The following is a 15,257-nucleotide window of genomic DNA, read 5'->3' as shown; positions in this document are numbered from 1 at the left end:
AGCTAGAGGATAACAATGCTCATATACAACCTGTGAAGGAAATTTGGGTTTCCTGTGGGTCCCTAGGGTGTCTTTCAACCCCTTGCGCCATAGGAACTCAGCTGGTCCCAACCCCAGCTCCTCCAAGGTTACTCAGAGAGCCACCTAAACAAATTAAACAATCCCTGTAGGACTTCACATTGCCTGTCCCTATACAGCATGTATCTAAAATATATAGCCCCCAAATGTTGAGAAAGGAACCTTCTATTGATAAGAGAGGGAGCTGTGGTCACTAAAATTGAGGACCTCTGGACTATGTGTGCCTTGGTCACTTGTCACTTCTCACTACTAGACTCTGCCAATTGTGCTATAGTGAAGGATAAGTACCTGAGTGTATGAACCAGAAGCAGCTAAGGCCAGGCTGAAGGGGACAGGGGACAAGACCTTCCAATTGGGAGTGTTACATGAAGTGTACACAGAATGATCAGGCTACTTTCATCTAGCTTTCAGATGCAGCATGAAAAGACATTTCAGGTTCCTGAGTAAAGGATTTACATACTTCTAGAAAAGACTGTTCTAAACCATAAAATAGACTTGGACATACATTTATTGGAGCTCCAAACACTATGTGTCACCTCTATTGCTCCATCCCACATTGCTCCAGTGGGATTTGCAGGGAGAGGGGTGTGGGTGACTATGCTGTACTGGCCCTGTTCTTACCTTCCATCCAGCAAACCAAACTCAATGTAATTAATAACAGTACAGTCTGGGCGCCTGGGAAAATTTTCCTGGGGTTGACCTTAATTCTTTGCTTCTGAACGGCCTCAGATCACGCTTCATGTGACCAGTTTCCCTTCTGTTTCACAAAGAGTTTTACTAGTCACTGGATAGTCCGTGGGATGTACACATGGTGTAACTGAACACCAAGAATTACAGACCCAGTGCTGGGTCTCACAGACAAACTACAGGAAGCTGAAATAAACAAAAGCACCCTTACAAAAACAGGTCTAAAATACTCCCTAGAAAATTATGGCTCTAAATAAGACTTGTTAATTAATCAAACACAGTTTGATCTGAACTTCTTTATTTTTTTTCTGTCCACTGAAGTCCATCTAACTCCATACATTCCTCTCCTTATGAGTCTTTGAGGCCAGCAGCAATTGAGGATGCCACTGAGTCTGGATTCACATATCTGAGAGATGAACCGCTGTGTCAAACAGCATGAGAATGTGCTCCCTACCCCAAACTTACCTCCAATATTTGCCTTACCGTTTCCTATGCAGAGAGATCAGGAGTAGTTTGCTACCTTTTCTGTCTAGGCAGCCTGACAAGAGAAGAAAAGAATGAAGTTGAGGACAATGTGACCTCTTCAGGCTGTCCCACTAGAATGAAAGTGAAACACCCATGGCAATGGGTGCTCCACAGAGGCTACAGAGTTTGATGCAGGAACTGCTGCTGTATTACACCCACACGACCCCCACATCAGTCCTCTACTTCTTATTTGAAAGATGGAAACTTATTTCCAAATTACAACCAGCACATTTCTGCCATGTCTTTGTGTAGCTGTGAGTGAGAAAGATGAAATCTATATGGGAAGAAACTATTTCCATTTGCAAAAGTCTGGAAAAGTGACATGGATATGAAACCTACCTGTATATCAAAAGATGTGTGTCTGAGTGTCCAGCAGAGTCTGTGGAAAGGAACCTGAGAAGTGAGAGGACAGGAAAGGAGAGGAGAAGAGACCAGAGGAGAGGTGAGGAGAGACTGTGATTGCACTATTACCCATTATTTCCCCCCTCTATCCCTTCAGCTTACTTCTCCATGACAGCTCTTGGACCTGTTGATTCTCTTTTGACATCAGAGAGCCTGTATTCCTAACACACACACGCACACACACACACACACACACACACACACACACACAGAGAGAGAGAGAGAGAGAGAGAGAGAGAGAGAGAGAGAGAGAGAGAGAGAAACTCTATAAATACATCTCCTGATTCAACGGCTGACAGGAAAGAAGAGAAATAGCCAACTTAAGAAGCAATACATATTAAGGGTTTTTTAAAACTAAGGATCTTTTTCCAAATGAGTCCCCAGGACTTTGATGTAGGGTTGGTGACTCCTGCCTAGAAAGATGCATCTGGACCCTATAAAGGAGGGCTAGCAAGGTCATATCCTCACCACACCATTTGGGTTGCAGGGATGCCTTGGTTCTAGGAGTACAGAGGTGTCTGTATGCTTCACGTAATCCTGGCTTTAAATCTTGATAGCTTTGGCTGTATGATGCAACCTAAGGCAGCCATGGCCCCATGGGAGGCCTGCTCCAAGTCCCTGGTTGAGGTAGCCTTGCAACTATCTGTCAAGTGGAAAGTGAAGGTGAAGAGTGGCTGGCCCCAAGGACAGATGGGAAGGACAGGCTTCTGCTTGGTGTGACAGGAGCTCAGAGGCTTTCCCAGCTGGAACTCACTTCTCATTCAAGTCACTGTTGAAAACACAGCAGGGGAGGGCACAGGGTCAGGTGCTCTCTGCTAAAGTTGTCCAGAAAAGCATCTCAGAGTTCTCCAGTGTCATGGGCCATCACTGTCTGTATTTCAGGCTGTGACGACAAAGTTTGTGTGGAAAAGGGACAACCTAGACATTGTATTCTGACCTTGACAGACAGAGCTGAGTCACATTGTGAACTGGAGCAGGCAGGAATCCAAGATTCCAGGCTGTTCTGTTGCATGTCTCAGCACCTCAGGTGCTCTGAGGTGTTGCACATTCATGCAACTGTTGATATGAAAGCCTTGCTCCTCACAAAGGTGCGAGCCATGTCACCACAAATGGACGCACTTCTCCAGAGCATGTTTTAACATTTGTTTTGCAAGACAAAGATTTTGCCATGTTTCATGTCTTCAGTTCCACTGGATACACAAACAGAATATAGTTGGAAATGGTATTCAAGGTTTAGGAAAAGTCTTGTTTTTTATTTAAAATTCAGAAGCCATGTAACTATTTTTATTTTAGCTTTCTGGTCTATATTCACTCATATTTATAATACAAATACTTTAAGACTGTGTTTCTCTTTATTTTATATGTTGTTCCTCTTGTTGAGTGCCACAAACTCCTTACTATTGTCTTAAATCCTTATTGGAAACAATGTTTTGAGAGAATTCTAGACGTACAAAGGATCTGGAAAAAATACTAGAAGGTTCTTCCACCATTCATCCAGCCTCTGCCCATCCCTTTGTGTCAGTCACAGACACCTATAAACACCCACTATCTGGAACCCCCGATGGCTACACCAGGCTGGCACTGAGGTAGGTGATTCTCACTCTAACTCCTGTCACCCATACAGATTCTTCATTCTCATCTCCAGCCCTGTAGCAGCCTGGGTAAAGGGGCCTGTCCTCCAATTACACATCCAATCTTGGAGAACTCTGCCAAACTTTGGAGTCAACCCAGCTGATTCTTCTATAGACCCTTTCATCCCCCTTCCTCCTCATGTAGCATCCTCATTCATTCCTGTCAACTCCTAGTACTCAGAAATGCTTTCTACCCAGACTCTCAGTGAGTATACCTGGTAGGATTCCAGTGGGTGAGCTATACAACCATTCAGTCACAACACTTTTCTAATATCTAGAGTGCACAGAGATCAAGGAATGGAATACTCACCCAACTCAGACGAGAAATCAACAACTGGAGTCACTTCATTCATCCCATAACAGATACGTAGGAACTGGCACAAAAACACAGCTCTAAATGTCAAGACAGTATGCCTTTACTAGAACCAGGTCACACGAGTATAGTATCTGAAGACATGTAATACAGCTGAAGTGCAAAAGTGACTCAAACAGTAATTATGAATATGTTGAAGGACCTTACATGGAATATGAATAAATTCCTTAATGAAATATGAAAATACAAACAGTAAAGTGAATATATTGGCAATTCATGACATAAAAGAAAGTTTGACAAAGAAGAAAAAGAAAAGAAAAGAAAAGCACTAAAGAACTCTGGAACTGAAATAAATCTGGAAATAAGTTTAGAAAGTGAAACAAAGTGGTTTCTGCCTGTGCCTGGAACTGAACTCGCCCCACAGCTTTCTGTACCCAAATCCCATGGGGGAGAGAGCTGGACTCTCAGAAGTGTGGACAATCCAGAGAACTCAGGGGAGACCACCACTTCTGCTCACATTGCTGGCCAAGAGAAACCCACCCAGTGCCCTTTGGGCATAGGAACCTAGGAACAGTCAGGGGCAAGACACTTCCAGTTTCTGCCTGCACGCAGAGCTAAAAGCTAGTGACCCAGAGTGCTGACACACCTGAGAGGAGAGGTACAAAACCAACTCTTCTGTTCCAAGTTATCAGTCTTGAGCCTTCAGGACATACAAACCTAGGAGCAGTCTGGGACCCTTCTGGTTTCTGCCTTCCCCCCAGAGACATGGTCTCACAGACCTCTGTACCCAGAGCCAGCTAATAGAAAATAGGAGTACGGGCACACAGGCTTACAGGAGAGTCAAGTCACAGTCAGAGACAGCAAGACAAGCTAACACCAGAGACAAACTGATGGCAAGAGGCAAGCACAGGAACCTAAACAACAGAAACCAAGACTATTTGGCATAACCAGAGTTCAGTTCTTCTACCAAAGCAAATACTGGATATCCCAGCCCATCAGACAAGCAAGATTTGGATTTAAAATCACATCTAATGATGATGATAGATGACTTTAAGGAGGACATAAATAACTGCCTTAAAGAAATACAGGACAACACAGATAAACACATAAAAGCTCTTTAAGAAGAAACACAAAAATCCCTTAAAGAATTACAGGGAAATACAACCAAATAGGTGAAGGAATTGGAAAAAATCCGGAATTTAAAAATGGAAATAGAAACAATAAAGGAATCACAATGGGAGACAACCTTGGAGATAGAAAACCTGGGAAAGAGATCGGGAGTCATAGATGCAAGCATCACCAAGAAGATGAGAGAATCTCAGGGGCAGAAGATACCATAGAAAACAATGAAAGAAGCCATAACAGATAAAAGGAGTATATAGAAAAATAATCAGACTCCAGCTGAAATCAATAAAATGGAAGTAACAATAACAAGAAAATGTACAAAGAATCAATGGAATGAAGAGATTTTCTTTAAGGAACTCCATGAGATTGATGAACCTTTAGCCAAATTAGTTAAATGACACACAGAGAGAAGATCCAAATTTTAAAAAGACATGTAGAAAAAGGAAAGCAGAACAGACACTGAAGAAATTCAGAAAGTCAAAAGGACATACATTAAAATCCTGTACTTTACCAAACTGGAAAAAATCTAAAAGAAATAGATACATTTCTGAATACCTATGAACTATGAATACCTATGAACTATGAATACCTATGAACTATGAATACCTATGAACTATGAATACCTATGAACTATGAAGCAATTTAAACAAATTCCCTAATACTAAGTGAAATCTCTTAACAGAAAACAAAAGCCTAGAGCCAGATTGTTACCAAACAGAATTCTACAAAACTGTCAAAGAAGAATTAACACCACTACTTCTCAATTATTACACAAAAATAGAAACTTAAGGAACGCTTGCTAATTCTTTTCCTGAGGCCATGATTACCAAAATGCCTAAAATATATATGCAACAAAGGAAAATGTAAATCATTTTCTCTTATGAACATAAATGTAAAAATTTCAATAAAATATTTGCAAACCAAATCTAAGAAGACATCTAAAATATCATCTACCATGATTAAGTAGTCTCCATTCATGGTTAAACACAAATAGATCAATAAATGTAATATATCACATTAACAATCCAAAAAACAAAAATTATATAACCATCTAATATTCCTCCATAATAAAAGTACTAGAAAGACTAGGAATATTAGGCATATACCTTAACTTTTTAAAAAAGGGAGCTGATTTAAGCAAGCCTACAGCCAACATCAACCTAAATGGAGAACAAAGCATTTCAGTACCTCTGGAAGAGCAGTCAGTGCTCTTAACCACTGAGCCATCGCTCCAGCCCTCAAAGCATTTTAAAACAAGGCAAGAATGTCTGTTCTTTTCATACCTATTCAATATAGTACTTGAATTCTTAGAACAATAAGCCTACTGAAGGAGACCAAGGGAGTACAAATTGGAAAGGAGGAAGTCAAAGTATCACTATTTGCAAGTTATATGATTTTATACATAAATGATACTAAGAATTCTACCAGGAACCTTATCAACTCTCAGCAAAGTAGCAGGATACAAAACAACATTCAAAAAACAGTAACCTTCTTATATACTAATGACAAACATAATAAGAAAAAGCCACAAAAATTATATCTTTCATAAGAGTCTCAAAATAAAAAAAATTTAAAAATTAAAAAGAAGAGTCTCAAAATATCATGGGCTAAATCTAACCAAGCAAATGAAAGAATTATATAATAAAAATTTTAAAACATTGAAGAGAGCAGTTTCTATGAGTTTGTATATTTTCTGGTGTTTCAGTTGGTGTTGATACCTAGTTGGTGGCTACACCTGGAGCCCTAGTTCAGAGTCTTTCTCAGGGTCCATATTTAATTAAGGAAACCACATCCTGGCTGGAGAGAACCAGGGTCCCTTTGCAAGTACTGCAAAATAAGCTGAGACTTACAAAAGCCATACGCAATTAGCAAAAATAGGTCAGGTCAATCTTTGCCAAAAGACCACATCCTTGAGTTGTTTTTCTTCCTGGAACTGTTTTTCAGTCCCTCCTTACTGATACTTTTCTCAACAAAATAAAATTCACTGAAGGTAGCAAAATGGAATCACCATAGTTAACTTATACCCCTTGTCACAGTTTGTGAGAGTCAGAGGTGATGGATGACTCCAAAGAGACATTGCTTCCCAGACAGAGGAGGACTGAAACACAGATAAACTCAGAGACTGTGATATCTCACACAAGTCCTGGACAAGCAAAATGGAGTCTTATGCTGAGACATAAGAAGTGGACAAGCGCTCCCACTCCTAAGTAAGAAGCTACCTGCAAATTACTACTTGCTAGAGTTTTCTCCTACAGAGCCTCACTGGGTGTATTAACCATACTTCTGGTAGACCCCATGCCCAGGAGTTGTTAAACAACACAAAAGGAACTCAGTAGAAATTATATAGATGTTTTGTCTCATGTTGTGTCCTTTAGGAATTTTTTGTCTTTTGCTTGTATATTCTTGTTGCTATTTTTTTGTTTGTTTTTTTTATTTTGTTTTGGTTTTTTTATTAACTTGAGAATTTCTTATTTACATTTTGATTGTTATTCCCTTTCCCGGTTTCCGGAACAACATCCCCCTAACCCTTCCCCTCCCCTTCTATATGGGTGTTCCCTTCCCATCCTCCCCCTATTACCGCCCTCCTCCCAACAATCGCATTCACTGGGGGTTCAATCTTAGCAGGACCAAGGGCTTCCCCTTCCATTGGTGATCTTACTAGGCTAATCATTGCTACCTATGAGGTTGGAGCCCAGGGTCAGTCCATGTATAGTCTTTGGGTAGTGGCTTAGTACCGGGAAGCTCTGGTTGCTTGGCATTGTTGTTCATATGGGGTCTCGAACCCCTTCAAGCTCTTCCAGTCCTTTCTCTGATTCCTTCAAAGGGGGTCCCGTTCTCAGTTCAGTGGTTTGCTGCTGGCATTCGCCTATATATTTGCTGTATTCTGGCTGTGTCTCTCAGGAGAGATCTACATCTTGTTCCTGTCGGCCTGCACTTCTTTGCTTCATCCACCTTATCTAATTTGGTGGCTGTATATGTATGGGCCACATGTGGGGCAGGTTCTGAATGGGTGTTCCTTCTGCTTCTGTTTTAATCTTTGCCTCCCTATTTCCTCCCAAGGGTATTCTTGTTCCCCCTTTTAAAGAAGGAATGAAGCATTCGCATTTTGGTCATCCGTCTTGAGTTTTCATGTGTTCTGTGCATCTAGGGTAATTCAAGCATTTGGGCTAATAGCATGAGTGCATACCATGTGTGTTTTTCTTTGATTGGGTTAGTTCACTCAGGATGATATTTTCCAGTTCCCTCCATTTGCCTATGAATTTCATAAAGTCATTGTTTTTGATAGCTGAGTAATATTCCATTGTGTAGATGTACCACATTTTCTGTATCCATTCCTCTGTTGAAGGGCATCTGGGTTCTTTCCAGCTTCTGGCTATTATAAATAAGGTTGCTATGAACATAGTGGAGTTATTTTTCTTTTATTTTTCCTTTTCCCTTTTATTATAGGATATTTTGTGTATTTACATTTCAAAGGTTATCCCCTTTCCTCCCTCCCATACTACTTCTCCCCTCCCCTTGATTCTATGAAGATGTTCCAACTCCCACCCACCCACTCCCGCCCACTCACTCCCACCTCAACACTCTGCCATTCCCCATACTCTGGGGAAACAAGTCTTCACAGGACCAAGGGCTTCTCCTCCCATTGATGCCAGACAATTCCATCCTCTACTACATATGCTACTAGAATCATGGGTCCCTCCTTGTGTATTCTTTGGTTGGTGGTTTAGTCCCCCGGAGCTCTGGGGGTAGGGAGTCTGGTTGATTGGTATTGTTTTTCATCCTATGGAGTTGCAAACCTCTTCAGCTCCTACAGCCATTTTTCTAACTCCTCCATTAGTGACTCTGTTCTCAGTTTGACAGTTGGCTGCAAGCATCACTTCTTTATTTGTCAGGCTCTGGCAGAGCCTCTCAGGAGGCATATATATCAGGCTCCTGTCAGCATCCACTTCTTGACATCTGAAATATTGTCTGGGATTGGTGTCTGTATATGGGATGGAACCCCCAGGTGGGGCAGTCTCTGGATGGCCTTTCCTTCAGTCTCTGCTCCACATGTTGCCTTATTATTTTCTCCTGTGAGTATTTTTATTTCCCCTTCTAAGAAGATCTGAAGCAGCCACACTTTGGTCATCCTTCTTTTTGAGTTTCATGTGATTTGTTAATTGTATCTTGGGTATTCTGAGTGTTTTTTTTTTTTTGGTTTTTTTTTCCGGAGCTGGGGACCGAACCCACTGAGTGTTTTTCTTAATATCCACTTACCAGTAAGTGCATACCATGTGTGTTCTTTTCTGATTGGGTTGCCTCACTCAGGATGATATTTTCAGGTTCTATCCATTTGCCTAAAAATTGCATGAAGTCATTGTTTTTAATAGCTGAGTAGTACTCCATTGTGTAAATGGGCCACAACTTCTGCCCTATGTTGAAGGGCATCTGGGTTCTTTCTAGATTCTAGCTATAATAAATAAGGCTGCTGGGAGCAGAGTGGAGTGTGTGTCCTTGTTATATGTTGGAGCATCTTTTGGGTATATGTCCAGGAGTGGTATAGCTGGGTCCTCAGGTAGTACGATGTCCAATTTTCTGGGAAATAGTCAGACTGATTTCCAGAGTGGTTGTATCAGCTTGCAATCTCACCAACAATGGAGGAGTGCTCCTCTTTCTCCACATCCCCAGCAGAATCTGCTATCACCTGAGTTTTTAATCTTAGCCATTTGACTTGTGTGAGGTGGAATCTCAGGGTTGTTTTGATTTGCATTTCCCTGATGACTAAGGATGTTGAACATTTCTTTAGGTGCTTCTTGGCCATTAGATATTCCTCAGTTGAGAATTCTTTGTTTAGCCCTGTACCCCATTTTAAATATGATTATTTGGTTCTCTGGAGGGTAAACTTCTTGAGTTATTTATATATATTAGATATCAGCCCTCTAACAGATGCAGGTTTGGTAAAGATCATTTCCCAATCTGTTAGTTGCTGTTTTGTACTGTTGACAGTATCCTTTGCCTTAAAGAAGCTTTGCAATTTTAAGAGGTCCCATTTGTCAATACTTAATCTCTGAGCATAAATCACTGGTGTTCTGTTCAGGAAATTTTCCTCTGTACCTATGTGCCCAAGCTCTTCCCCACATTCTCTTCTATTAGTTTGAGTGTATCTGGTATTATGTGGATGTCTGGAGCTTTGTACAAGGAGATAAGAATGGTTTGATTTGCATTCTTCTATATGCTGACCTCCAGTTGAACCAGCACCATTTACAGAAAATGCTGTCATTTTTCCACTAAATGGTTTTATTTCCTTTGTCAAAGATCAAATGACCATAAATGTGTGGGTTCATTTCTGGGTCTTCAATTTATTCCACTGATCTACCTGCCTGTCTCTGTACCAATACCATATAGTTTTTATCACTATTGCTTTGTAATACAGCTTGAAGTCAGGGATGATGGTTCCCACAGAAGTTCTTTTACTGTTGAGAATAGTTTTCACTATCCTGGGTTTCTTTGTGTGTGTGTGTGTGTGTGTGTGTGTGTGTGTGTGTGTGTGTGTGTGTTTCCAAATGAATTTGCAAATTGCTCTTTCTAAGCCTATGAAGAATGGAGCTGAAATTTTGATGAAGATTGCATTGAATCTGTAGACTGCTTTTTGTCAAAATGGCCATTTTTACTATATTAATCCTGCCAACCCATGGGCATGGGAGATCTTTCTATCTACTAAGATCTTCTTTGACTTCTTTGTTCAGAGACTTTAAGTTCTTCTCATCCAGATCTTTCAGTTGCTTGGTTAGAGTCACATCAGGTATTACATTTATATCTAAAGTACACAATAATCCAACAAAGAAAGAGAACTTCAGAACAATTTCCCTTATGAATATCGATGCAAAAATACTCAATAAAATTCTCACAAACTGAATCCAAGAATACATCAAAATGATCATCCATCACAATCAAGTAGGCTTCATCCCAGGGATGCAGGGGTAGTTCAATATATGGAAATCTATCAATATAATCCACTATATAAATAAGCTGAAAGAAAAAACACATGATCATCTCATTAGATGCTGAGAAAACATTTGACAAAATTCAACAACCTTTCATGGGAAAGTCTTTGAAAAGATCAGGAATTCAAAGCCCATACCTAAAGATTTTAAAAGCAATATATAGCAAACCAGTAGCCAACCTCAAACTAAGTGGAGAGAAACTGGAAGTAATACCACTAAAATCAGGGACTAGAGAAGGCTGCCCAATGTCTCCCTACTTATTCAATATAGAACTTGAAGACCTAGCCAGAGAAATCAGACAACAAAAGGAGGTCAAGCGAATACAAATTGGAAAGGAAGAAGCCAAAATATCACTATTTGCAGGTGATATGATAGATGCTTAAGTGACCCCAAAAATTCTACCAGGGAACTTTTAAACCTGACAACTTCAGCAAAGTGGCTGGATATAAAATTAACTCAAACAAATTAGTATCCTTCCCTTACTCAAAGGATAAACAGGCTGAAAAAGAAATTAGGGAAACACACCCTTCACCATAGGCACATTTTTTACATATGTGTACAGGGGCTAAGTCAGTCGCGTGAGTGCACTCTGGTTGGTGGTCTAGTCTCTGTAAGCTTCTATGGTCCCAGGTTAGTTGATTCTGTAGGAATTTTGATTTGTGTGTGTGGGGGGGATGCTCCTTGTTTTTGTTTTTTTGTTTTGCTTATTTATTTTTTAAAGAAGGAAAGAGATAGGACACGAAATTGGGTCAATCGGCATAGGGGAAAGTATGATCAAAATATATAGTATAAAAAGTTTTTTTCCAATAAGAAAATAACAATCTCTTCAAGTCTACACCTTCGCCCAGGGCAGATCACCAGCTTGTTTGCCCCTCTGAAGACCCCACAGTCTGAACATCTCCCAGGAGATCTGTTGCACTCAGGACAACAGGTAAGAAACCCTCCCAAATAACTTCAGCAGACCCAGGACCCATCTTCTCCACTCAAACTTCACCTCCCTTCCTTCCAGGGCAGATCATCAGCTTATCTGCCCCTCTGAAAACTTCACACTCTGAAAGTGTCTCAGGAGATCTGCTGCAGCCAGGGCCTCAGGCCTACCAGAAAACCTGCAGCAACCCATGGACACAGGAGGGAGGCTCCAGACAGAGACACGCAGGATAGTTAACACCAGATATAATCAGAGGGCAAGAATAAAGTGCAAGATCATAAGCAACAGAAGCCATTATACTTTGGCACCATCAGAACACAGTTTTCCCACTACATCAAGCCCTGAATACACCAATACATTTGAAAAGGATAAAGCTGACCTAAAATCCTATCTCATGGAGATAATAGAGCCCTTTAAGGAGGATATAAATAACTCACTGAAATAAATATAGGAAAACACAGGTAAACAGATAGAAGCCCCTAAAGAGGAAACAGATAAATCCCTTATAGAAATACAGGAAACCACAATCAAACAATGAAGGAACTAAACAAAGTAGTTCGAGACCTAAAAATGGAAGTAGAAACAATAAAGAAATAATAAATGGAGGCAACCCTGGAAACGGAAAACCTAGGAAAAAGTTCAGGAACTACAGATGCAAGCATCAACAACAGAATACAAGAGATAGAAGAGAGAATTTTAGGTATGGATGATACCATAGAAGATATTGACACAATAGTCAAAGAAAATAGAAAACATAAAAAACTCCTAATCCAAAACACCCAGAAAATTTGGAATACAATGAAAAGAACAAACCCAAGAATAATAGGAACAGAAAAGAGAAAAGATTCCCAGCTCAAAGAACCAGAAAACATCTCTAACAAAATCATAGACAAAAACTTTCCCAAACTAAAGAAAGAGATAAATGTACAAGAAGCCCACAGAACACCAAATAGATTTACCAGAAAAGAAAATCCTCTTGTCACAAAATAAACACTAAATGCACAGAACAATGAAAGAATATTAAAAACTGTAAGAGAAAAAAGTCATGCAACATATAAAGGCATATCAGAATTATACTGGGCTTCTCAACAGAGACCCTAAAAGCCAGAAGATACTGAACAGAGGTCATGCATACTCTAAGAGAACACATATGCCAGCCCAGGCTAGGAAACTCTTCAAAACACTAAATCATCATAGGTAAACTAAAATATTCCATGACAAAACCAAATTTAAACAATATCTACCTACCAATCCAGCCCTACAGAGGATTCTCGAAGGATTACAACACAAGGAGAGTACCTACATAAAGAAAACACAAGCTATTAATCATCTCACAACAAACCAGAAGGAGAGAATCACGTACATATAATGCCACCGACCACAGAAAACAAAACAGGAACTAACAATCATTTGCCTTTAATTTCTCAATATCAGTGGATTCAATTCCCCCATAAAAAGACATAAGCTAACAGACTGGATATGCAAGTTGGGTCAAACATTTTTCTGCATACAAGAAACACACCTCAATTACAAACTGACACTACCTCAGATTAAAATGCTGGAAAAAAGTCTTCCAATTGGTCAATCCCAAGAAACAAGAAGGAGTTGTCATTCTAATATTCAATAAAATAGACTTTCAACCAAAAATTACGAAATAAACTAGAGAAGGACACTTCATATTCATCAAAGGAAAAATCCAAGAGAAAGTCTCAATGCTGAACATCTATGCTCCAAATGCAAGGGACCCACATTCATAAAAACCACTTTACTAAAGCTCAAAACACACATTGGACCCCACACAATAATAGGGGAGACTTCAACACTCCACTCTCACCAAGAAATAGGTCATTGAAACAGAAACAAAACAGAGACACAATGAAACTATTAGAAGTTATAAACCAAATGAATTTAACAGATATATACAGAACATTTCACCCTAAAATGAAAGAATATAAATTCTTCTCAGAAACTCATGGTATCTTCTCCAAAACTGACCATATAATCAGTCACAAAACAAACCTCAACAGATACAAGAAAATTGAAACAATCCCATGTGTCCTATCAGATTACCATGCACTAAAGCCTTGTCTTCAATAACAACAAACAAAACAGGAATCCCACATACTCATGGAAACTGAATATCTCTCAATGATAATTGGTCAGGGAAGAAATGAAGTAAATAATTAAAAACTTTTTAGAATTTAATGAAAATAAATACACAACATACCCAATCTTATGGGACATGATGAAAGCAGTGTTAAGAGGAAAACTTAGGGGTTGGGGATTTAGCTCAGTGGTAGAGCGCTTGCCTAGGAAGCGCAAGGCCCTGGGTTCAGTCCCCAGCTCCGAAAAAAAAAAAGAAAAAAAGAAAAAAAAAAGAGGAAAACTCATAGGTCTGAGTGCCTCCATAATGAAACTGAAGAGAGCATACACTAGCAGCTTAACAGCACACCTGAAAGCCCTAGAACAAAAAGAAGCAAGCATGCCCAGAGGAGTAAGAAAGCTGAAACTGGTCAAACTCAGGGCTCTAATCAAACAAACAGAAACAAAGAGAACAATACAAAGAATAACAAAACCAAAAGCTGGTTCTTTGAGAAAATCAACAGGATGGATAAACCCTTAGGCAAACTAAGGAAGGGGCAGAGAGATAGTATGCAAATTAACAAAATCAGAAATGAAAAGGGAGGCACAACAGAAACTGAAGAAATTTAAAAAAGGTCATGAGATCCTACTATAAAAGGCTATACTCAACAAAACTGGAAAATCTAGATGAAGTGAGTAATTTCCTAGATTGATAACAGGTCTCAAAGTTAAATCAAGATCAGATAAACCATCTAAACAGTCCCATTACCCCTAAGATAATAGAAGCAGTCATTAGAAGTAAGTCTCCCCTTTAAAAAACAACAGTAAATGAATGTATTTAAAGGAATAATGACTTTTCTTTTGCCTTACAAAATGAATGATATGTCCTCTAAACAGAACCCTAAAACTTCTGCTTTTGTGTCCCCTTTAGCTTGCAAGCAATGACACTGACCTCCCCAAATTACAAAGCTCGGAGATTGTATCAAATGATTTTGTTGAACACTTGGTTTGTTATGCAATAAAAAACGTGCTTAAATCTGCCCAAAAAAAAAAAAAAGAATTAAGTCTCCCAATCAAAAAAGGTCCAGGATCAGATGGCTTTGGTGCAGAAGTCTATCAGATTACAAAGAAGACTTAATACCAATATGTCTCAAAGTATTTCACAAAATAAAAACAGAAGAAAAACTACCTAATTCATTCTATGAAGCCACAATTATGCTGATAACTAAATCACACAAGAACCCAACACAAAAAGAGAACTTCAGACCCATTTTAATTATAAATATAGATGCAAAAACCCTAAATAAAATTCTTGCAAACAGAACCCAAGAACCCATCAAAATCATCAACAACAATCAAGTAGGCTTCATCTCATGGATGCAAGGTTGGTTCAATATATGAAAATCTATTAAAATAATCTATTACATAAACAAACTCAAAGAAAAAACTCACATGATCATCTTATTAGATGCTGAAATAGCCTTTGATCAAATACAACACCC

Source organism: Rattus norvegicus, chromosome 1, assembly GCF_021556685.1.
Source record: "Rattus norvegicus strain SHRSP/BbbUtx chromosome 1, alternate assembly SHRSP_T2T, whole genome shotgun sequence".
In the NCBI taxonomy this organism is placed as follows: Eukaryota; Metazoa; Chordata; class Mammalia; order Rodentia; family Muridae; genus Rattus; species Rattus norvegicus.
This window is presented reverse-complemented; position numbering follows the sequence as displayed.